Source organism: Diceros bicornis, chromosome 31 (assembly GCF_020826845.1).
Source record: "Diceros bicornis minor isolate mBicDic1 chromosome 31, mDicBic1.mat.cur, whole genome shotgun sequence".
NCBI classification, from domain to species: Eukaryota; Metazoa; Chordata; class Mammalia; order Perissodactyla; family Rhinocerotidae; genus Diceros; species Diceros bicornis.
Window position 1 is genome coordinate 44,154,473 of NC_080770.1, and position 24,023 is coordinate 44,178,495.

The 24,023-nt window shown below is 46.5% G+C and overlaps 1 long non-coding RNA gene across 1 annotated transcript; it reads right to left on the bottom strand.

The window, feature by feature from the left end:
- Positions 1-6,328: 6,328 nt before the first annotated feature.
- LOC131395861 (uncharacterized) lies at positions 6,329-14,283 on the bottom strand. The gene is made up of 3 exons (XR_009216386.1): positions 14,204-14,283; positions 8,956-9,090; positions 6,329-6,399 (listed from the first exon to the last, which is right to left on the bottom strand). It is a non-coding gene; the product is annotated as an uncharacterized LOC131395861 (long non-coding RNA).
- Positions 14,284-24,023: the final 9,740 nt, after the last annotated feature.

Sequence of the window (24,023 nt, forward strand, 5' to 3'; positions counted from 1 at the left end):
TGGTTTCCCCTGAGTCCTCTCTCCTTGGCTTTCAGATTACCATCGTCTAGCTGCCTCTTCACGTTGTCATCCCTCTGTGCATGCGTGCCCCTGGCGTCTCTTGGTCTGTGTGTCCTAATCTCATCTTATAAGGACACTGATCAAATTGGATTAGGGTCCACCCTAATGGCCCTATTTTATCTCAGTTACTTTCTTTTAAGTCACAAACTCCAAATAAAGTTACAATAAGAGGTACTAGGGATTTGGGCTTCAACACATGACTGTTGAGGGGACAGAATTCTGTCCATAACGTGACTGTTCACTGTAAAACTCTTTCAAATTATCTCCCTGCCTGAACATATTTCCTAATAAAGTGGGTGCAGGTGGTGTGCTAAGGCAGGAAAGAAAAAACGAATTGTTAACAAAAAAATCACGTTGGAACCTCCAGTTGTTCTGTGGAATAGGGATTATCATAGATTTAAAGGTACAGATTAAAGCTGTGAAAGTCCTATAAAAAACCAAAGGATAAGTATTTTATATATAATCTCAGAGAAGAGATGGTCTTTTAAAACTATAACAAAACAAGAACCGAAATTAACACGTTTGATTTCCTTTCAAAAAATCTGCATGGCAGCAACAACTAGAGGCAAAGACAAAAAAAGGAAAAGAGGAGGATGTTGGCAACTCATCACAAAAAGCTAATTTTTTAATATTAAGGAACTCTCATCAACGAAAAAAAAACCAAGAATCCGTTGGAGAAATGGACAAATGGCGAAGAACAGTTCACAGAAAATACAGAATGCTCTCAGTATAAGAGATGATTCTCAACTTCGCCCACCAAAAGAAAGATAAGTAAAACACCAAGATTCTTGTTTTTATTTATCAGATTAGGAACACTTACTGTTTGTTTAATATGTTGATCTATCAGGATGTAGAGAAAGTGACACTCCGATAGCACAGTGAAGAGGGGGTGAACTTGAACAACCAGTGAAGCCCAAGACTTGGCGGGGAGAGACGGAAAGAGCCGAACTTTTGCAGTGAAATCGGAGAAAGCCGAAACCAGACGGAGAGAGACGAACCCGAACCACTGAGCCGAGGAGCGGCGGGGACAGGCGGAGGGAGCCGAAACCAGGCGGAGAGAGACGAAGATAAACGGAAAGAGCCGAAGATGTGACGACACAGCGGAGGCCAGGCGGAAGGGCCCGACGCCAGGTTGGAGGAGCCGAGCCCAGCCGAAAAGCGGCGAGAGGCGGCGGAGAGAGCCGAGCCCCGGGGCCGCTGGGAAGAGCTGACAGGTCGTCGGCGGTGAAGCGAGAACAGGCGGTTGGCGCCTCAGAAGGAAGCGGAGGCGAGGACGGCGGAGAATGAAGGCGACCGCGCTGGATGGGGCCGTGGATGTGGAGCCCGGAGCCTTCGACGCGCCCGAGCCGCCCCGAGCGCCCCCACGGAGGGTCGTGGACCCGGTCCCCGCTGCCCTCCTCCCCGCTCCCCCGGCCCCGCCGCTGCCCACGGCGCGGGGCGCTCTGGCCGGACAGCGGCGTGTCCTCCGCCCACGACGAGGACGCGCGTGTCCCCGCGGCTGCATCCTCCGGACGTGATGGCCGCGTGGAGTCTGGCGCCGGTGTCCGCGCGGGGACTGACCCCGGAGGTGCAGCCTCTGACCCGCGCTGAGCCCGCGGACCCAGCCCGTGGGGAAGCCGCTGGGGGGCAGTGACCACGCGGGCTGACCGGGGCTCTGGGAAGAGGCCCCCATCCTAGACCGAGGCTGGAATGTGAACTGTGGGCCCCTCCTGACCGTCTCCCCACTTCCAACACAAATGCCAAGACATTGATGTTGGGCCACTGAAGGTGAGAGTGGGACCAGCAAAAGCTGGACCAGAGCAACCCAAATATCCATCATCTGATGAATGTATAAACACAATGTGATCCGTGTTTCTGTACATTGCATGTTCTTCAGCCATAAAGATATGAAGGACACGTGCTAGACCACGGATGCACCTTGAAGACCTTCTGTGAAGTGAAAGCATCTAGTCAAAGAAGACTACTTCTTATATGATTCCCTTTACATGGAATGTCAAATACAGGCAAGTAAATTCGTGGTTGTTTAAGGTTGGAGGTGGGAGAAGTGCAGGGGTAATACTCAATTATTTCTATTTGGTTCTTTTTACTATTTCTATCTCTTTATTGATATTCTGTCTGAATTGAGACATCATTCTCTTTATTTTCCTTGGTCCTTTATCCCTACTTTCCATTAGCCCTTTGAGCATATATAAGAGAGTTGTTTTAAAGTCCTTGTCTCATGAGTCTGATGCCTGGGCTTCCTCAGGAAAAACTTCTGTCAATTTCCTTCTATTCCATATGAACCGGCTATACTTTCCTGTAGCTTCATATAATTTATAATTTTGTAGTGGTAACTGGACTTTTTCTGTATTACAATGTGGTTGTTGTGAGAATCAGATTCTCCTCGCTCTCCAGGTTTTGCTGTTGTGGCTTTTTATGAGCTGCAGTCATCCTTTTGTTTAGTGACTTTTCAAACTATTTTTACAAAGACTATGTTTTTTGATGTGTGTGGTCACTGAAATCTCTTTTCAGTTATCTTAACAATCAGCAAGTGAACTGACAGAGATGTCTTTAAATGCAAGTATCCAAAAGAACACGTTTAAAAAAAAGAAAAAATTAAAATTTCTCCAGTGTTTGCAGCTGGTCCCCTGTAGCTCTACCTTAGACTTCACCCCCTACCTGCATGGAGCCCACAAATCTGCCAGAGGTGCAAGCCCAGGTCTTCTCAGGTGTTATCTGAGCACCCATCCAATCCTGGGCGTGCACATTGCACTCCAGCTTCCCTGGTAGATGCAGTGGCCCTTCTAACCTTTCATTCCCCAAAAAGACTTCCTCCTCAGATGCCTCCTTTCCAGATTTTTATGTCTGTCTCCTCCCCCAGCCATTGGCCCAGGCATCTACCAGTAGCATAGATCTTTAAGTCTTTCATCAGACAATGACAACACTTGGAAAGTCCCTCCACCCTGAGGGGGAGAAATACCTGTCAACTTCTGTGCTGGTCCCTCAGGGACCCAAAAGACAGATCACTACCACCCAGTCACAGAATCACCCTATTTGAAGAAGCAGGTTAGTATTTGTCTCCTGGCATGAGGGAGCCGTGCAAGGATTCTGGCTCCCATCTTCACATCCTCCGCGGTACCAGAGAATGTCAGCTGGTTGGCATTAAGCAAAAACACCACAGTGCTTTCTTACCCAAATTCAGCCCCATTTTCCTTCATTAATCACTCCTCTGGATGCTGTAAGTTTTTTATTATATTTCCGATTTCTGAAACATTTGATTCTGTCAAGTTTTGTTCAACTGAATGGTTGCTTCAGTGGAGAGACTGGTTCTGTGAGTACGTTAATTTGCTGATTTTCTTAACGGAACTGGGGAAATATTTTGATATGTCACTTTGTCCTTTTTCTCAATCTTGTTTATTTTGTTTGGTGGTTGGTTCTCAAAAATTCTTCTTTCATTTTGTAAACTTTCTCTTGCATATGATTTAAGAATCACCATCACGATTTCAAATAATTATGATTTTTAAGTTTATTACATTGAATCAAGTACTTTTGAGGAAAACAACTCCAATATTGTTGGTGAAAACAACTCCTTTAATATTGTTAATGTTCAGATCTGCCTGAGCCAGCTCCCAACCTCAACTTGAGGGTAGGTGATGTAGTCGGTTGAATAACGTCTCCTAAAGATTCAAGTTCACCCAGAACCTTAGAATGTGACCTTATTTGGAAACAGGGTCTTTGCAGATGTGATTAAAGATCCGCAGATGAACTCATCCTGGATTTAGGGGGGGCCCTCAATTCAACGACTGGTGTCTTTATAAGAAGAAGAGAGGACACAGAGACGTGGAGGGAAGAAGATCACATGAAAGACGTAGGCAGAGATTGGAGATCTGCTGCCACCAGACAGGGAAGCAGGAACCCCCAGGAGCTGGAAGAGGTGAGGGCGGATTCTCTGCTGTTGATAAACTGAAGCAATTGTAGGGCTCCCCTTTGTTCTCACTCAAACCATCAAAACCTAATGGTACCATGTCTTAAAAATTCTGATTGTCACATGGCTCATATGGATGTCCTGAAGATCATGGACCACGCCCGATGCCATCATTTAAATTTCTCAGGTCTGCAATTATCACATGTGAACACCTTCATTTTTCAATGTAACTCATTGAAATCATGGTCTACATCTACGAATTCGTCAGGAATAATTTAAAGGTATTGGAGCAAAAACCCAACTGACGTTAACCTAAAACAATTTAACAGAATGTACGAGGGAAGAAATGATGCAATGAGGGAAGAAATCAGCTCATGTTAATGAGACTTGAGGAGTAGTAGATTGTGACCAAGCACACAGATGCAGCATACAAATGACGGGGCAGGTCTTGTCCTGACCATCCCCCTCAGCCACTCTTACTCTGTTCTCCTCCCAGGTGGACTCAGACCCTGTCAGCGGCTCCTACGCTGTGACCTCACTCAGCTCCACTCCCCATAACTCCAGGTCTGGCAGGTAAGAACCCCGTGTACACCCGGATCCTCTTCCTGTCCCATAAAGGGTCCTGGGCCTGGATCCTGTAGGGTCAGAGAGGGCCATTTGACACCCCCTGTCCTAGGACATCGGGGGTTTTGAATATGCAGATTAGCTCACACAGAGGAATTAGAACACCCTAGTCCTAGGGAGGAGTCAGCCCCACACCAAAGCTGTGGGCTCTGGGAGGGAGCCATCACTATGTTAAATCCAGAGGCCATTGTCAGGAGGCACAAGGCACAGCTGTCCACCTCCACTCCCTCTCTGCCCTTCTGTTTCTCAGTCACTCTTTGAACCTCTGAAATAGGCTTCCTTGCCCATGACTGCTAAGACTGCTCTATCAAAGGTCTTCAAGAAAGTCCAGAAAATTCCAGATCCTTCCAAAACCACATCAGTCCTTTCCCCTCCTGACCCAGTAAGAGTCCTACCATCTCACTTCTGTAACTTGACCCTTTTTTCCACCAAATATTGTTCATCACATATTTGTTGAATAATTACGATGTGCCCGACTCTGTGGGCAGGTGGACAAGTTTCGTTGACTCAGGACCTAGTGTCAAGGCGAAGGCAGCAAGCCTGCTGCCAAGGTTCTCTCAGCGCTAAATGCTCCCACACAGCATTGTCCTTGTTAGGAATCTAAGGTGAACTCTGTTTTAAAAAATCACCGAGGTAATTTTAGGTAACAGATAAGGATGTAACAGGTAGTCTAAGGACTACTTAAATTATATAAAAATGTCTTATATTTGTATTTGGAAAAAAAAAGGATAGAACTTATGTTAGAATGAGATATAAAATCAAGCTTAGTAAAGTAAGACTTTTATGGAATCAAATTAATTTAACGTTAAAAAAATAAGCTCTTTACAGTAGGTATCCTCTTTTCCTGAGTACAAGTATTCTAAAAAAATATAACTAAAAACACTAAATGATCCCTTAGGCCAAATTACCTTTAATATAGAAGTGAATAAAAATCATGGTAAGCAGAAATTGCAGTAAACCAGGACAAGTAAAGATCTTCTTTCCTGTCACATGAAACACGATCTCTCACCCACACAACAGTCTACTCTTCGCATTTATGTCTCTCAAAAGAGTTTAATGAAGTACAATTATAAAATGACAAAGCATCACAGTCCAGAGCAAGAAGTGGGGTTGACATTAAATGAGGCGAGTGAAACTGGGGGCTGTTCATGGGGAACCACTTCCCCAGGGCCACACTTCTTGGCTTCTTCAGCATGACCTTCTCCTATTTTCCATCAGGTCTCAGAACATCATTCTTGGCTCCTTGCTTTCTCTGCCTCCGTGGCAAACCTGTCTGCCCTCAGGGCCTCAGCTAGTCTCTCCCTTGCTTTTTTCACTTTCTGACTCTGTCTGCGGATGTCTCCATAAGTTACGGGCTGTCTGTAGAGTTGGTGGGAGAGACCGAGACCCACTCCTGGTATCGTCTCTGCCCAGTCTGAAGACTGTGTGGCCGTTGGCTTGAGGCTGGGGTCTAGAGACCCAGCACCAACACAGCCCAGGGATTCACCTGGACCACCTGGTGCAATTATATTTAAGGTATTTGTGATATCAAAAGTACTTAAAAGTTCTCCTTCACTGCTGCAGGCCTGGAGACCCTGCAGTCTCCTGTATGCACAGATTTGCTGGGGCTTCTGCAAGGTCTGCTCCCGTTGACTGTACCTGACCTCATTGCCAGGGTGGGAAGTCATCCTTGTAACTGGCCTCTTGAAAATGCAGCTGGTGAGTCTTACAGGAAGTGCAGACCTTTCGCGATGTCTCCGCTTGGTCTTGGCTAAATGGACCTGTCTTTTCTTCTCTGCAGTCTGGGGAATCATATTTCTTTTGAGCTTTCCCTTTGAAAACAAAATGAAATGTGAAATTTGAATAAAATGTGGGATGCAGACTGCCAGTCATGAATTTTCTCACCTCATTTGGGTCTTCCACCCTCCTGTATCCTGGAGAAATATCTCTCAAACTGCCCTGTGCATCACAATCATCTGGAGGGTTGTTAAACCACAGATTGCTGGACCTCAACCCAAGTAGGCCTGCGGAGGGCCAAGAATTTGCACTTCTAAGTGTTCCCGCATGATGCTGATGCTGCCGGCACAGGCACCACACACTGAGATGTAGATTCTGGGACGCCAAACTGATATGAGTCACGGACAGAAAGGACTATTTTTAGATGATTGTGTGCCCAGAGCATAGTAATTTAGTTCCTCATCTCTAATGAAATCGTGTTTCTCTCAACAATTTGATGCTCACTTCACTTGCACACCCATGTCCCATCTTCACTCAAATATTCTCCTGTACATACGTAAATAACTCACACACGCCATATTCCCATCACATAGTTCTATCCACTGTAAATAACCATTTTTCCTCCCCTGACTCTTCCTCTCTCCTCCTACTCCTCCCTGTTAATCTGGTCTCCACCATCGGACTTAACACAATTGATGCTTCTTAGAAGTCAATCCTGCTCTCACATTTGTTACACATCCACACCCTCTTCTAGGCCAGCCCATCAATTTCCCTGGCTTCACATACCATTAATGAACTCGAAATGCCCATAGAATCAGACAGATCTGGCTTGAACCCTGAGACCCAAATACCCATCTGCCCACTCACCACATCAGTGATAACTCGATGACCAGCTTGCAATGAGCAGGTACCAAGTTGATCCAACCAGTTCTCCAAATAATCACCCATATCTCAGGGTCCCCTAATCTCACTTGTTGGTGTTAATATCCTGTCTACACCTGAGTGTCATTCTGGACACCCTGCCACCCAACACTTGTACATCAATGAACCATCCATCCACCGTCCTAAATCCAGCTAAATATTCTCCACTTTTGAATAATTCCTGAGCACCTTTCAGATTCCTACAAAATACATTTCCACAGAGTGACCTTTCCTGATCCAGCCATCAAAATTAATGTCACATTTTCTCTGTGTTAATTTTTAAAATTTTTAATTGTATGTGTATTATCATCTATTTCTCTCATAGTGTTTTTCTCACTAAATTGGATACTCTATGAACTGAAGACTAATGTGGACTGTAATGTGTTACACTGCCGTATTCACTCATTGCTTTGCCCTTGAAAGGTGCTCAATATATTTATCGAAAGAAATTATTCAAACTCCAAAAGATACTTTCTAAAGTTTTCAAATAAATTCCCTCAACTACAATTATACAAGCATATAATGTCTTTTGTGATATACTGCAATAAATTATCACTACGATTGCAAATCCTTTCTCTCTGTAATCCATTATAAAACTGTAGTCACAATAATCTATTTGAAATGTAAACCTAATCAGTACACCTTTCCTTTACAATCACTCATTTCTCTCTTCAGATACTTTTTAAAAGTGAAGTCATAAATCTCACTTCATTCCTATTGTCCTGCCATAATTATTAATACCATCCCTTTCACTATCCAACATGTCCCAGTTTGGAGGAAAAATTATTTGATCCTCCCATTTATAGAGCACCTATTATAAGCCAAGTTATGTACTAAAACCCATGATCCAGAATTTAACTTAAAAACATGACTGCCTCTGTTTATTTTAATCTTGGTGAGAGGAATGAGTTAATAAAGAGACTAATGAATGTCTAATACAGTGTTAGGTATAATTAGATCCTGTGATAAACAGTAAGGGCTACGCAGAGATAGAGAGACAGGGAGAGATGGAGGAAGAACAGTAAGGAGGGATAAAGGGGAAGGAAATTATCTACAATTATTTTATTTATTTTTTTGTGAGGAAGATCAGCCCTGAGCTAAGATCCATGCCAATCCTTCTCTCTCTCTCTCTTTTTTTGTTTTTTGCTGAGGAGGACTAGCCCTGTGCCATCATCTGTGCCCATCTTCCTCAACTTTATATGGGACGCCGCCACAGCATGGCCTGGCAAGTGGGGCCTTGGTGCGTGCCCGGGATCCAAACCCAGGCCACCAGCAGCAGAGTGCGCGAACTTAACCCCTACACCACGGGCCCGGCCCACCTACAATTATTAATGATGAAGAGGTTAGGGAAGGACTAACTGATGAGGTGATATTTGAGCACAGAACTGAATATTTTTTAAAAAAGACCAATCACATTGTGGGTAAAAATTTTTCCAGAGAAGGGAACAATGTAAACAGTGCAGAGCCGAATACTACTTCCACTTCCCAGTGATGTTGTTGGGTAAAAACAAAACAAAACAAAGGTCTGGCCTATTATCCCAAGAAAGCGCTCTACACAAATAAGTACAATACCTTGAACATTACTTAACAAACATTGACACCTGGGAAACAACTTTCAATAAGGTATCTTCTTGTAGTAACAGCTACTGCCTGCTCACTTAAAGAGGTTTCACAGAAGGACCAAGTGTATAAATGGACACTCTTGCTGTCCGTATGGATTCCACACTCACCAGAACAGGCTGGCTTGGAAAATAGGCCGATGCAGGTTCCTCCATGGCTGCAGAGTTGTCCTGCTGACCCCACTCCTGATGTGCAGACAGCCCCTGGATTGCTGGAAAATGCAGTGAGTTCTGCCTCTGATTCCCCTTTTATGGAGGGAGTGGATAATCCAATCAGTGGATAATCCAGAGGAGACTTCCTGTCTCTTATCAATGGGATTTGAGCGATTCCTAAAGCTTTATACATAAACAAAGAAATGTGGGGTTATTGACACTGTCAGATACTGTTGGTAGATGAAAAAATTTAATACAGTTGTGTGGGGAGGTGGTATTTGCAGTTTCTATCAACATTTTAATATTTCCTTTGTCTTCCACTATTGATATTTTCTGTAAAAATAGGAATGGAAGTTTATATGTACAAAAATGTCCATACAACATATGTTTTAATAGGAAAAAATAGAGAATGTGTAAACATTTATCAATAAAAGAATGTCCAAAATATTTATTAATAAGTCTCTAGAATAGATCACACAGCCATTAAAAATAAATTAGTACTTTGTGCATTTACATCTCAGGTAATTACCAGTAAACTTGTAATTATTTCAACCATCTTACTCTTTCCCTTCCCTTTGACCTGAATAATTAACGTTCCTTTACTCTCTTTACTTCACTGATGTTGACAACTCTTTTATTATTCCGTTATTTTGTCTATAAACTTATTAGTTGAAATCATATAGAAATCTTTGTTTAATTGCACTAATGGCTAAATCCTGAATCCTTAATACAGTCTAATGAGAATAATTACTTTTACCACCTCCCCCAAATGCTAATAACTTAAACACTTTCAATTCTATTTTTAACCTTCCTGACATTTGTATTACTGTTTTCATGCATTTTATTCTACATATATTTTAATCTCCATGAGAGATTTCTAGAATTACTTCACAAAATAAAATTCATTTATATTTATCTATAAATTATCCTTTCCTTTCCTCTTCAGTCCTTCCTCCGTTCCTGGTTTTCTACCTGAGATTATATTCCTTTGGATGTGATAACTCACTCCAGTATTTTGTCTAATTCAAGGCTGCTGACAATCAAAAGTTTCACTTTAAGTTTTTCTAGGACATCTTTATTTGGGGCACTGTTGCTGCTGGATGTAGAATTCTGGTTTGACATGAGATTTCTTTTAGCATTTAAAAAATACTGCTCTGTTGATGTCTATCTTATTTTATTTATGGTTAGAAATCACCAGTTGGCCTTTTTCTTGCTTATTTGGCATCTATAGTCCCTAAAATCCTTTACGTTAACTTTGGTTTTTAGACCATAGTTCAGTTCATTAATATTTCCTGTGTAGTCACTCTGCTTAGGGAATGTTGAATTAATTGAATCTGTAGATTGATGTCTTTCATCAACTTGGAACATGCTTGTGTATTTTCACTTCTGATATTAGTTCCTCTCCACATTCTCACTACTCCCCTTTTAATCACATCGCATGTGTATTCTAATTCTACCCTGAATTTTCCAATGTCATTGACCCTGTGGTTTTCTTGGAAGATTTGCTCTTGAACAGTCTTTCGTTTTAGTAAACCAGCCTTTTGCTGGAATCAAATCCTTCTTAATTACTTAATTTTTTAATTTCATTTCTAACATAAACACAATATATAGCTTTAATTTTTTAAAAAAGAGATAGCAGAGCAGTTTGACAATAAGGAGAAAATGATTTCCTTTTGATGCAATAAAGCTAAAATAGGTAGGAGAAAATTATAAATTGGATCATATTAAGTTATCTGAGGAGCCAGTATTCATTGAAATTCAACAGTAAGACAGAGGGAGCATAAAACCTGAGTATCTTGTTCTTTGTACTGATGTGGACTAGCTTTTGAAATGATAATATTTAGATTTCTTGGGTTAAATAAAAATGTTATAAAATCCAGTTTCATCTGTTTGTATTTACTTTGTTTAACATGTGTTCTGAAAAATTGAAATGACATAGGTCACATTGTGATATCTCTGTTGGTCTTGGTTGGATAAAGCCATGATGTGATGGTTAATTTTAGGTGTCAGCTTGACTGGCTGCAGGGGTGCCCAGCTGGACTGTGAAGCATTATTTCTGGGTGTGTCTGTGAGGATGTTTCTGGAAGAGATTAGCATTTGATTCCATGGTCTACATAAACAAACCCACCCTCACTAGTGTGGGTGGGCATTGTCTAATCTGTTGAGGGCTCAATAGAACAAAAAGCAAAGAAAGGCTGAGTCCACTGTCTCTTCCTGACCTGGGATATCCATCTTTTCCTGCACTTGGACATCAAAGGTCTTGGCTGTCAGGCCTTCAGACTTTGACTGAATTATATCACTGGTTTTTCTTGTTCTCCAGCTTGCAGATGGCATATTGTGGGACTTCTCAACTCCATAACCTTGTGAGCCAATTCCTACAATAAATCTCCACTTCTATATGCTTATATATATTCTATGGTTCTATTTCTCTAGAGAATCCTGACTAATACACATGGATAACAAAGTGCATATTAAGTGCACATGGAGGACATTTCCCAAGGCATAGGAGGCTCCTCCAACCCCGCAGGAGGAAGCAACTCTTCCCATCCAGGCAACACACATGAGCGCTCACACACACACACACACACAAGTAATTAGAAAATGTGCTCAAGCTCAAACTTTCACTCTCTGCCTTATTTGTTCATCACAGCAGTGATTTCTACATGGCATGTTATACATCCTTTGCCATTTATTATCTCTTTCCTCCCACTAAGACTAAATCAAACAGGGGCAGTCTGTCTGTTTAGTTGTTTTGTAGATCACAGGTTTTATACCAGAGCTTTGCATGTAGTAAGTGCTCTAAAAATAGAATGAACAAATAGTTTTCCCTCCAAACTGAAACATATCAGGGAATGAAAAGGGTAGTATTAATAATTATGATAAGACAACAGGAGAAATATGTGCTGAAGACAGAAACGGGGGATTTAAAAGTTAAGATGGACTGATCACTTTTGCATTTTAAACAGATCACTGTGACTAGAATCTCATGATTTTATTACGAGGAGAAAGGATTTGGAATCTTAAACTATTCTTGCTAATTTACTGCAGTGTACCACTCTAAAGGTGGTGTCTTTGCATAAGAGTAGTTAAGTGGATGGATTTAAAATATTTCAGGAAGTGAATTTTTAATGTTTCAATTTTATATGTATATAAATATAAAATATATATTGTACACATAATATATGTGAGCCCTTTATGTGTGCAAAGCCATATGTGAACACTATTGTGGGAAAATTTGGAAAATCCATATTGGTCTTGTCTTCATGGAGTATCCAGTTTAGTGAGAAAGAACTAAATCTTGAAAGAAATAGATAATAATGCACATATAACTAAAATAGAAAAAAAAATCAACAAAGAGGAAAAATGGAGTTTTATAAATTGGCTTACTAGAGTAGGAGAGTTCACTGTGTGGAAATGATATTTTGTATGAGATCTGAAAGATGATTAGAAATAATTCAAAAGTGGAAAACCTGTAGGTAGATTCAGGAGGGTGAATGGGTGGTTTATTGATATCTGAGTGTGGGGTGCCAGGGTGTCCAGAGTGACACCCAGGGCTAGACGCATTATTAGCACAAACAAGTGAGTTTGGGAACCCTGAGAGAGAAGCAAATTATTTTGGGGAAGTGGTTTGCTCAACTTGGGACCTGGTCATTGTGAGTTGAGTCATCACTGATGCCGTGAGTGTGCAGGTAGATAAATGGGTCTGGGGGTCAGAGTTAGGTCTCTGCTGATTCTTTGGACGTATTTGGCTCATTAGTGGTATTTGAAGCAAGGGAAATGTATGGTGTTGCCCCAGGAGGGTGCAGATGGGCAACAGGTGTCTGAGCAGGGCTGACTTCCAGGAAGGATCAGTCATTGTGGGGTGGTCATAAAGAGAAGCCAAAAAGTGCCTCAGGAAGTTCAGACAGGCAAGAGCAGGACAGTGTAGGGTGGTGGATCCCAAGGACAAATAGGCTTTTAAAATGACGTTGAAGTCCACAAGGTCACATGCTACTGCAGAGCATGTCAGACAAATCATGAAAAGTCCCCAGTGGATTGGTAAGAGACATGGCTTGTGAGGTTAGCAAGAGAAGCATCCACAGAATGGGGATGGGCTTGAGTGTGCACCGTGCAAACAGAGGCATTTGGATATATGTGAAATTTTCACAGCGGATCCCTGGCAGGAGGACAAGAGGAGGGGCATGGGGGGTGAGGACTGTTAGGAATGCTGGATGAGGGATTGGTTTGTAGATGGTAGAGATTTGTGCATATTTGAAACCTGAGGGATGATTGCAGTAGGGAAGTGATGGAAAGTGCAACAAATGTGGAGGGCATAATGTCATTGAAATTGAAGAATGAGATAAAAATCAGAGTGGTTTCCGCAAGAAAGAAATTTCTTTGGATATAGCAACAGAAAGGGTGTGATAAATCAATTCCTTATGAGGAATATTTGTAGATCTGATGACTAGAGAGTGAAACAGTTCTTGTTTGATGGTTAACAAGTTATGTGTGAAATATAGAGTAGGTCAGGAGAAAATAGAGATTTTTGGAACTTGAGAAATGGAAATAAATTGACAGAGCATTCAGGAAGCATTAGAGAAATGCATATAGGTCCATTGGTTGCTGTAATTCTCTGTTGGGATCCACAGGCTCCTGGTGCATTCTCTCTTCAGTGCAAGTGTCAACATGGCATGGCAAGTATTTGGAATCATCTGAAGTGGGCGGCTTGCAAGGCAGATATAATGGCAATAAGGAATCTGCGAGTATGGTCAGTGGGTGAGTAAAATGATGGACTGTGGAATGCAGGATTAATAGAGAGGAGTAGGAGAAGAGAAGCAAGAGGGTTGTGAAGATATGCTTACTGGAGTAACATACTTTCTCGAAGAATGGTTACTTAGAGGGGAGTTCTTTGTGTCAAAACTGGAAATGTGGAAATTTGTGGTGGGAATATGGTGTTTCTGAGTTACTGATTTGGGAGCAGGAGAATTTTGGGTGAAGATAGGATCAGGGTGTGGAAGTGAATGACTAAGGATGGAATAGTGAATAATTTCATTAGAGATGAGGCCGTAAAGGAGCTGTGGAGTCCTTGGAATTCTGTGTCCGAATAACAGTGGGCTGTGGAGCACCGGCATGTGTGTATTTGACCATGAGAGAGAGAGGAGGAGAGGAACGTCCTGAAGCAAGATGGCGGAGGGAAGTTGGTCTGGATTTGACACTGGATAATGACCTTGAGCTTTCTCATGTGAGCCTTGTCTCACATCAGCTTCATGGTGTCACTGAAGCCTGTTCTCCACGTGTGGTCCCTGTACCGGCAGCATCAACATCACCTCTTAGAAATGAGGATTCTCCGTTTCTTCCCCAGTCCTACTTGGGTTGAGGTCCAGCACTCCGAGTTTTAAAAAGCCTCCAATGATTGTGATGCACAGTGCGATTTGAGACACATGTGTCCAGGGAGAGAAGGAGGGTGGAATATCCACGTGAGCTGAGAACGTTCTCCGTGGATGGTAGTCTTCATCCTCCATTTTGTTCAAATTTCACATTTTATTTTGTTCTGAAAGAGAAAGCTCAAAAAATATGCCCAGACTTCATAGTGGAAACAGTAAGACCAAGAAAATAAACCCAATCAGAAAACTAAAGTTCTACGCACCCTGAATCCTAAGTAGCTGCATATTCCAGAGGCCAGTTACTGGACTAACTTCCCATCCTGGTGGTGAGGTCAGATGCAGTCAGTGGGAGGAGACCTTGGAGAAGCCCCAGCAAGTCTGTGGATACAGTAGATGCAGGGACTGCAGGCCTGCAGCAGTGAAGGAGAACTCTTAAGTTCTTTGGAGTCGCAAATACCTTTGAAACAGTCGCACAGGCTGGTCCATGTGAATCTCTGGACCATGCTGGGGCCGAGGGATCGGCACACCAGCCCTGAGCCCACCCGGGCCACTGTCCATATTGGGCAGAGATGAGTCCAGGAATGGGTCTGGGCCACTCACAGCCCCTCTGCAGGCAACGGGCATCTTCTAGAGCTATCAGGAGACAGACACAGAAAGTGAAGAAAAGCATGGGAGAGACTGACTGTGGCCTCGAGGACAGACGAGATTGCCGGGGAGCCAGAGAGAGCAAGGAGCCAAGAAAGGCATCCTGAAAACACAGTGAGGAAGGCAACATCGGTGCTGAAGAAAAGGAGAGTGGTGCCGTTGAGAAATTCCCCATGAGACAGGCTTGACTCTCACAGCATCTCTTTGTAACGTCCATCGTGATATTGACATTTCATGTTAAACCTCAAATTTTATTTACTATGAGTTTTCTCATTTTTATATTAAAATTGATAGCATAATTGTAGCTGAGGAATTAGTGTTTTGAACTTAGATTTGTTTTTTCTAGAACTGACACTCAATGAAGAGATGATACCTACTTGAATGAGATTTGTCTTTTAATGTATATTAAACCCGATGCCATAAATGTTTATTATGATTTTGCATCTAATTTGTTTTTTTGTTTTGTTTTGTTTTTTTGCTGAGAAAGATTCACTGTGAGCTAACATCTGTTGCCAATCTTCCTCTACTTTGTGTGTGGGTCACCGTCACGGCATGGCTGCTAATGAGTACTGTAGGTCCGTGCCTGGTAACTGAACCTGGGCCACCAAAGCAGAACATGCCAAACTAACCACTCGGCCAGGGGCCAGCACTATGAATTTGCATCTAATTATAACATAAAATGCATCAATCTTTCTCTTCACTGTCACATGGTAATTCAGACATAGGTGATTTCTATATCATGAATTAAGTATCTCTTATCTGTTACCTGGCAAACTTGTGTAGCTTTGATTTTGGAATCTCCAGAATGAGCATACCCCCTGGGGGCATTATTTTCCCCGTAGAGAACCTTGGCAGGAGGCTCATTGCCTTCCTTCCCACACTAGATCCAGAGTCGTGGAAATGTGTTCGCCTTGCACACAACACAGAGCACATAGGAATTACTCAACAAACATGTGATAAGTGAATAATTGGTGGCATCATCAGGTCATTCACAGAAGCCAGACTGAGAGAGAGCTTCCTTAGGTCAGGAAGGAGAAACATTCCTTTATATTTGTGATGTTTTAATTTGTAACATTGTAATGTGAACAGCAAGTATACTATTTTTATCAAAACTGTGTTCTGAAGGTTTTCAAAAATCTCTAAATCTCAGAGTAGAGAAAAATCAATCTCTGTGACTCTGTTACTTGCTTCAAAGATTGTCAACTCGTATACCGTCTGGCTTTGTTTATCCTCACACCAAGACCCCAAGAATTAACCAGCTGAGATGGCTGAGAGCGCATCATTTCAGCTGTAAATATTTCCGTTTCTGGTACAGATGAGGGAATTTTAGAACACAAACAAAATAACATGATCACACACAAAAATAAAAATGTCATTCGGATAATCAACTATCTAGTCAGTATCCAAAGTCTCCCAGTTTTCTCAAGGTTATTTCCTGGTTTTACATTTTATTTGAGTCAGGATCTTAATGAAACCCTTCTTTTGCAATTGGTTGATCTGTTTCTGAAGTCACTTTTAATCTCTTGTTGGTTCATGCATCTTGGGATTTGGGTGGAATATGAGTGTGTGTGTTTGTGTGTCTACACTGATGTGTGAATTCTTTCTTTCCTGGATGGGAGTGCCCTGAAAGGAAGGACCTGGGCTGTGGGAACCAGGATTTCTACTCTGCTTCTGGCTGAACTGAAAAGGCCTCCCTGGGTGACACTTGCAGCCTTCAGAAAGGAGGGGGAAGAAGTACCAAGGAATTCAAGACAATGGCCCTTGTCTTACAGGGTGTTTCCAGGGCATTATGTTCAAAATGCCGGGTGCTAAACCTTTAGGTCCAGGTCGTCAGGTGGGTTCTCGGCATGAGCTCTGAGCAGTGTCTGTTAACCACCCACGTGGGCAGCATTTCAGTATTTTAATTGGTAAGGTTGTGTCTGTTGTGTCTGTGGTGTCTAAGATTGGTGGCATTCCCCTGCTGGACCCACTTCTATACCTGCCCCTCTCCTGCCTCACCTTTCAAAACTCCCAACAGGAAAGTTTCACATCCCTGTAACACAAAACCATATAACCACAGCACAGATGGGGGAAAAGAACACAGCCGTCCCAGGGGCTACGTGCTCTATGCCCTCAGGCCAAGCTGACCCTTTGGGACAAGTCAGTAACAACACGACTGAGTGTGTAAACCAGTGATTGTCTGAGACCATGGACCTGAGAACCTCATGGGCCCAGATGTCACCCAGGGCAGCAAGGGCTGGTGTGGGTCATTCCGTGGACAGGATTAAGGTCTATTGTCCTGGCAAACCAGAGCTCACCCCTGATCCCTCAGGCCCAGCCAGGGAGGAATGGCCACGATGTACCTGACAGAGAGGCTGGGGGCCTTCTAGGGAATTTCTACCCTAAAAGAATCCTACAGTGAAGTGCAGGGATGCTGGAACTCCTATTTCACAGGGAGCAGTGAGGTTTATAGAACAAAGTCCTGTTGTAGGTTTAAAAGATGCATCATGAGTCTTTCCCTCTAGACATGAACCAAGCGGGAAAAGGACTTCCACGGGCATGGGCCAGGATCCCAGGAGGATTCCAGTCTAGGCGAAGGGTGAACAGGGAGCCCTAGAGGTGGCCTGATGGGGATGTCCTGTCGGCCCTTAGTCCATCTGCACATGGTCTTCCTCTGTCCTTGTCCGTTCCACATGCAAACTTTTATCTTTTTACATTTTTTCCTCATTTAGTGTTGATGCAAATCCAGACACTGATTAGAAAACGGCAAGTTCCAATATCTGATCCAAGAAACCTCAACAAGAGAAGCAAAAAACATTCCTTCTTCCTGGAAAGCTGTAGAAAGACAGCCACTGTCCTGGGGAAGGACATGGTCCTGGTAAGTGCTATTTGAAAGACACCCACATTTCAGTGGTTATTGCTCTGCCTGGGAAAGTCCCTCCAACCTCTACATCCAGGGAGATCTGAGGGGCTGTCTCTGCTCCTGGCCCAGGTGAACCACACTGAAATGCACCTGTCCTCTGAGGAAGTGGGACTTGAGGGTTTCATTCAGTAGCCAGGGAGGAGGCTGGCCCTCCTCCATTCTCCCACATACAATAAGCTGTGACCATACACAAGTTCTTAATTTAGGAGGAACGTGAGATTCTGTGTCTCATTTACATGAGCATAAGAAGTGAAAGAACCACACCACAACACCCAGGTTGTGACAGAAACAGGATATAACGTAAGAGTCAAATCTACCATTTACTATTAAAGAAATAATATCACTCCTACCCAATGGGTTAACAGTGGCTGGCAGGGCGATGTCAGGGAGTTGGAGGGGGTGGTGCCCTCCCTCTGGGGCTTTAGGGGAAACCAGGGAAAGTCTTAGGATGTCCTCGTTCACTCAGGGTGGGAAGAGCTGGCCCGGTGCACCCCGAGGGTCCCAGTGTCCCTGCTGGTCAGGAGGAGCTGCACTTGTGGTCTCCAGAGTATGACGGCTCATCACCAAGGGCATGGTGGCTGAAGAGAAGAAACAGACTATTTTGGGGAACCTTCCTGAGATTCATGGCACAACTCCCTGCCCCACTGCACTCTGATCCAAACCCTGTACCGAGTGCTCAGTCCATCAACAGCACCCCGTTTGTCCCTGACGCAGGAGGCATCATTTAGCATCACCCATTTCAGAGGATGCAACTGAATCCCAGAGAGGAGAGGGGAGCGGCCTGTCCCAGGCCTGCTCAGCAGTGGAGCTGGGATCTAGGCCCATGCTTAGCCCGAAGCTGTACTGAGCCCCTGGATTCAGTTGCTCCTGGTCCCAACACTCACTTCGCCCTGATGTCCGGTTCCTCTTTCTCCTGAAGAGCCGCATTTTGCTTGCCTTCTGGTGTGCGGGCTCCAGCTGGAAGGAGACCCAGTAGCTACAGGACAGAGTGGACCTGTGAGCTACCAGGAGCCACACCTCAGGTGCCCCTCCCAGAGCCTGCCAGCAGCTGAGTCCTGGTGCCCCATGGGTCACCACGCTACGAGTTCTGTGGCTGATCAGCGAGCCAGGCCACAGGCTCTGGAGCTGGCCATCAGAGAGAGTCTGTCCTGCCCTCACCCAACTCCTGTCCCCCTCACCTCTCATGGACACTGATGGGCTCCATGGCCTGGAACCAGGCCCCAAATCGCTCATCGGGCTCCAGGTCATATGCATTTGCAGCCTGCTGGAGCAGCTGGATCCTCCGGATGACTTTGAATTTCTGGGAGGAAGGACAGGATGCAGACAGGGCTTGGGTGGGGAAGGCTGCCAGGGACTTGTGCGGAGTGAGGATCTGGTCTGGGGTCTGTGCTCACTCGGGACCCCTCCTTCCTTCCCACTCCATTCAGGACTTGCCTGTCCTCACAGTTGGCTTGAATTAGTTCCTCATCCAGGAAGGTGTCCTTGATGCCAGCCCCTCCCGCACCCGCCAACGTGATGGGATGCCCAGCTTTGTGGATCTGACTCTCCCAATAAACGTAAGACCCAAGGGATGAGGCCAGAGAAAATCTTGCCAGGGGAGGTCTCTGATTTCCACATCCCCACCCTCCCCATAGCTGCTCACTTCACACCATTTCTGAAAGTTGACCCGATTTCCCTGGAAGGGAGACAGCCAATGTCCATCAGAAACAGCCCCCTAAGCCCATAACCAAGCCCCATCCCACCCCTTCTCAGGCTGCAGGAATGTCAGGGCCCAGCAGAGGGCAGACCTTCCACAAAGAGAACTTGACACTGGGCCAGGCTCTGGGCTCCAGAGCAGGAGGGACAGGGGAGCTGAGGCCAGATACCTTATGTAGCACACCCTCTCTGATGACAGACGGGGAGACTGAGGCCTCAGGGAGGAAGGGACAGCTGGAACACAGAAGTGCTTCCTCACTTGCAGGGGCTGATGGCACTCCCCCAGGGGCAGGGCCCGAGGGGGAGGCTGAATCCATCTCAGACACAGCCTCCTGCAGCTCTGCAGGCAGGCAGCTATGAGCTTCACCAGCCCAGGTAGACTGGCGGGGGGCTTATGCGGAGCGTCTATTCACGCATTGCTAAGATGGGCCTGACTCCCCAGCTCCCAGGGGTGGCCATGGGGCTCTCATGAGAGGAAGATTGCCAGATACTGAGAGCTCAGGTCCCAGTGCAGGGCTCTCGCCTCCCAAACCTCAGGATCCTGCACCCTGGCCCCACCTCCAGGCTCACTCACTTCCAGATCATCCTCCATCCCAATGTCCAGCAGCTTCAGGTGATAGAGGAACATGCCCAGGAAGGGGACGACACCCTGTGAAATCAGGGTGGGAGTGGTGAGATGAGTCCCACCTCTCAGGTGCCCCCATGGACCCTCCCCCAAATCCCTTCACCCCAGCCTCCTGCCCACCACAGATTCCCACAGAGAACAGCCTAGGACCCTCAGCGGCCTCCCCCCCGTTGCCCCCTCCAGGACCACCCTACTTCCCCAGTCACCTCCCAGGGGCGGCTTTTGGCAAATCCTAGAGTATGTGGTCCCTGCCCCTCCCCTCTCTAACACATCTTGGGCCCAGCCCTTCCAGGCCTCCTCCTGGTCACTTCCAGGGCAGGCATTTCAGGCTCTTGGGCTCCAGGAGCTGGGCTGGAGGAGGAGGGACCCCTCTCTTAGGGAGGCCTCCAGCCGTGAGGAGAGTGACCCCTCCTCTGACACCTGGACCCTCCCCCTCAGGCCACCTCACCTGCTGCTGCTGCCTCTCCTGGGCTCCCTGGGGGTCCATCTCCAGGGTGGCCTTCACAGATGTCACTTCCTGCAGGGTCAAGGACAGGCTCAGGGAGGCCATGTTCCCTTCCCCATGTCTCCCAGGCCCCTGATCTTGGACCCTGGACATCTGGTGTCTATGGCTGCTCCCATTCCAGGGTGCCCTGATTTTAGATCGCTCCCAGCTCCAACACTCCCTCCTGTGTGCCCTCAGGCCTGCCCAGGCCCCTAAGCCTCTCTCCTCATCAGGAAAGTGTGAGGAGGATTCCCCATGCCTCCCAGGGTCCCCTGAGGACTCAGTGTCATCTGACTGTCACCCGTGCTGTCCCCTCCCCCCTCGAGGAGGAGGAGCACAAAGCTCCTGCACATTCCTCTCCCCCTTGTACCTCATCACCCCTGTGAGGCCTGCACCACAGATCATCTCCCTCCATTTCCCAGATGAGGAGACCGAGGCCCACAGAGGGGCAGTGACTTGCTCAGGGGACCACAGAGGAGACCTCTCCCCCTCCCAGCCAGAGGCCCTGGCCCCTGGCCTTCACTCCTCCTCCAGACACACCTCGGACCAATGTCCTGTCCTCTGGACTCTCGGGGTGTGTTGAGGCCCTCGGTCAACATGAGCCATGGATGGAGAGGCACAAGGTGTCTCTGGGTCCCATGCAAGTGGCTTCTGTGTTTTCCAGCCCCCTGGGATTCCCTGACACCAGGCTGGACCTGAGGCCATGCCAAAGGCCTCAGCTCCCTAGGATCCCCTCAGGATGGTCCCTGCACAGAACTCCTCCTTCATTCACTCAGGAAGGGGACCCCCTTGTGCTACATCTGAGTGACAGTGTAGGGGCTGACCACGGCACTGTGTAATGGTGACATTTGCATCCTTTTTCACTTGGAAACTTCTAATGTCCCTTCTCCTATCTCAGCTCTCATGTTTGAAGTCCGTGGTCTGAGCCTTTGCACAATCCTTACGCCCCTCCTGCCAGGGCCTCGATGGAGGCCATTAAGAATCTGTCAGGAAGGTCCATTAAGAATCTGTAGGTTCCCCGATAATTCTCATTGCCATCTGGGGCGTATCCTTGTCGAGAAGGCACCGGGGGAGACTCACTGGTTTGTCAGCAGTGACCACTATCGGGCTAGACTGCACAGTCCCAGAGAGCACACAGTTCTGTCCCAGATCCACCATTTGGCCCAAGGCTGGGCAGCCCCTGTGTCCACAAGGCCTGTGTGACCTCACAGTGCCCATCCCTGGGACAGGCAGAGTGCCCTCCCCTACGAGGTGCAGTGAGGACAGAAGGAGCAGCAGGGGCCTGGCTTCCTGAGGACAGACTGGGCTGCTTTAGGAAGAAAGGAACCCCCACCCACTCCATCCACCCGCCAGCCTGGAGGATGATGAGGGCCAGCTGATGGGTCCACATGGAAGCCAGACACCTGCTCATTCTGCCAGCTCCTCACCTCTTGGAACAGTCCAGGCGACACCACTGTATCCCGTGACCAAGGCCTCCTGCCCCAAACAGTCCCCACCTGCCCCTGCAGCTCACACCCCCCACTTCCTGTCAAGCTGGACAAGACACACCATTATTTCTCGGGGAATCTTAAGAGAAAAACTTACCAAAGCACATCCTGCCTGGTCCCTCCCCACCTCACCTCCCGTCCTTCCAGATCTCCAGCCTCCACTCACCTCCTTGAGAAGCTTCCTGCTCTCCCGGTGGCATGTTTGGATGATCTTCTTCAGTATTTGACAGTTCTTCCTGAGGAGGGAAAAAAGGAAAGAAACACTGTGGAGTGGTTTGAGGGTAAATCCCTTTTGTTTGAAAACCCAGAAGATCCAGACAGCCTGGATGAGCATTTTCACTGTGTCCTCTGAGCCCTGAGGTGTCTGGGACTGGGGAGGGGGCTCTCCTATTGTCACCTGGGGCCTCCATTCTCTTATTTTCTCAGCAGATGTGTTTTAAACAGTCTTAATTTCACGTGGACAGAGAGTTCTGTTGCTGCAAACACTTGAAAATCTTCAATTTGGTTCAAGCCATGGTCTGTCACTTAGGGAAACTGATTCCTGAGGCAGAACCACTGGCCTAAGTTTTCAGAAAGACTTCCAGCCTGCCAACCAGGTCAGACCCTATCCCCAGGGTTTGCTGTCTCCCAGGAGGTCCCAACTGACTGTAGGGCAATGCCAGCCCTGTGGGGGGTGTCTGGTCCACCGAGGTGGTGCTCGCATGGAGAGAGGCCTACCCACCTGGACACCTGTCTCCACGTCTCTTTTAAACGTTGAATGGAGGGGCCCTCCAGAGCCCAGAAGATCGCATGGAGAGAGGAAAGGTTCCTCAGGCCGTGGCATTCCTGGGGAAGGGAAGAGAATGAGCTGTGAGGGGGAGCTGGAGCCCTGCTTCCTCTGGCTTCTGTCGCCTCATTGACGTCTCCTGTCCTGGATGAGACAGCGGCTCAGGGAACCCGGAAAAGGCACAGCTGGACCCTCATGAGGAATACTTCCAGGGAGGAGGATTTTAGCTCAAGCCAAGAAAGGAGCCCAGGCAGGTGTGAGCTTCCCACCACTGGGACCAGGAGTCAGGTCATCGAGGCCTGGCAGGAGGGGCCTAAGGATTGTGCAAAGGCTCTGACCACGGACTTCAAACATGAGAGCTGAGAAAGGAGAAGGGGCAGTTCCCCTGACTCCAGAGAGGGGCTCCCAGGGCCTCCCACATCTTACCTCGGCCACCTGGATCCAGAGCTCCACCACCCTGGCCCTGTCCTGGGCAGTCATGCTCGGGTCCCCAATGCAGGTGGTGATGATACATTCAACCACTCTGTTAAAGTGGGTCATGGTGGCATGGATGGTCGGTGTCAGGTGCTCATTGTCCCTGTTGTCACACTGGGACCAGATGGAGTCCTGGAAGTCGTGGGGCCTCACTGTCTTGAAGAGCTCCTGGGGAGGACAGGGAGTGTCACCCAGCCCTGCCGCAGCCTAGCTCAGCTTCCGCAGCCCCCAGTCCCAGGCTGGGTCAGTGGTGAGAGCTGGAGCTCAGGAAGCTGAGAATGCGGCCTGAGGCTTGTGGGAGTCCCTGGGTGTTGCCTGTGTCCCCTGAGGGCCCCCAGCACAGGATGACCCAGGAACCGATACTGTGGCACAGGGAAGTGGCATTTGCTCGCCGCCCAGTCTCACTTCCTCCAAGCACCAGAACTCGGCTCCTGCTTGACCATCTCTAGGGGCATCTTCCACCTATTCTGACCATCCTGGGGTCTGACTCCTCTTTCAGATGCACATTCCCCCAAGGCAGCAACAACCATGGGCTTTGTTTGTCTGCCTTGTAGTCATGTACACGAGGTGCCTAATTAGTGCTGA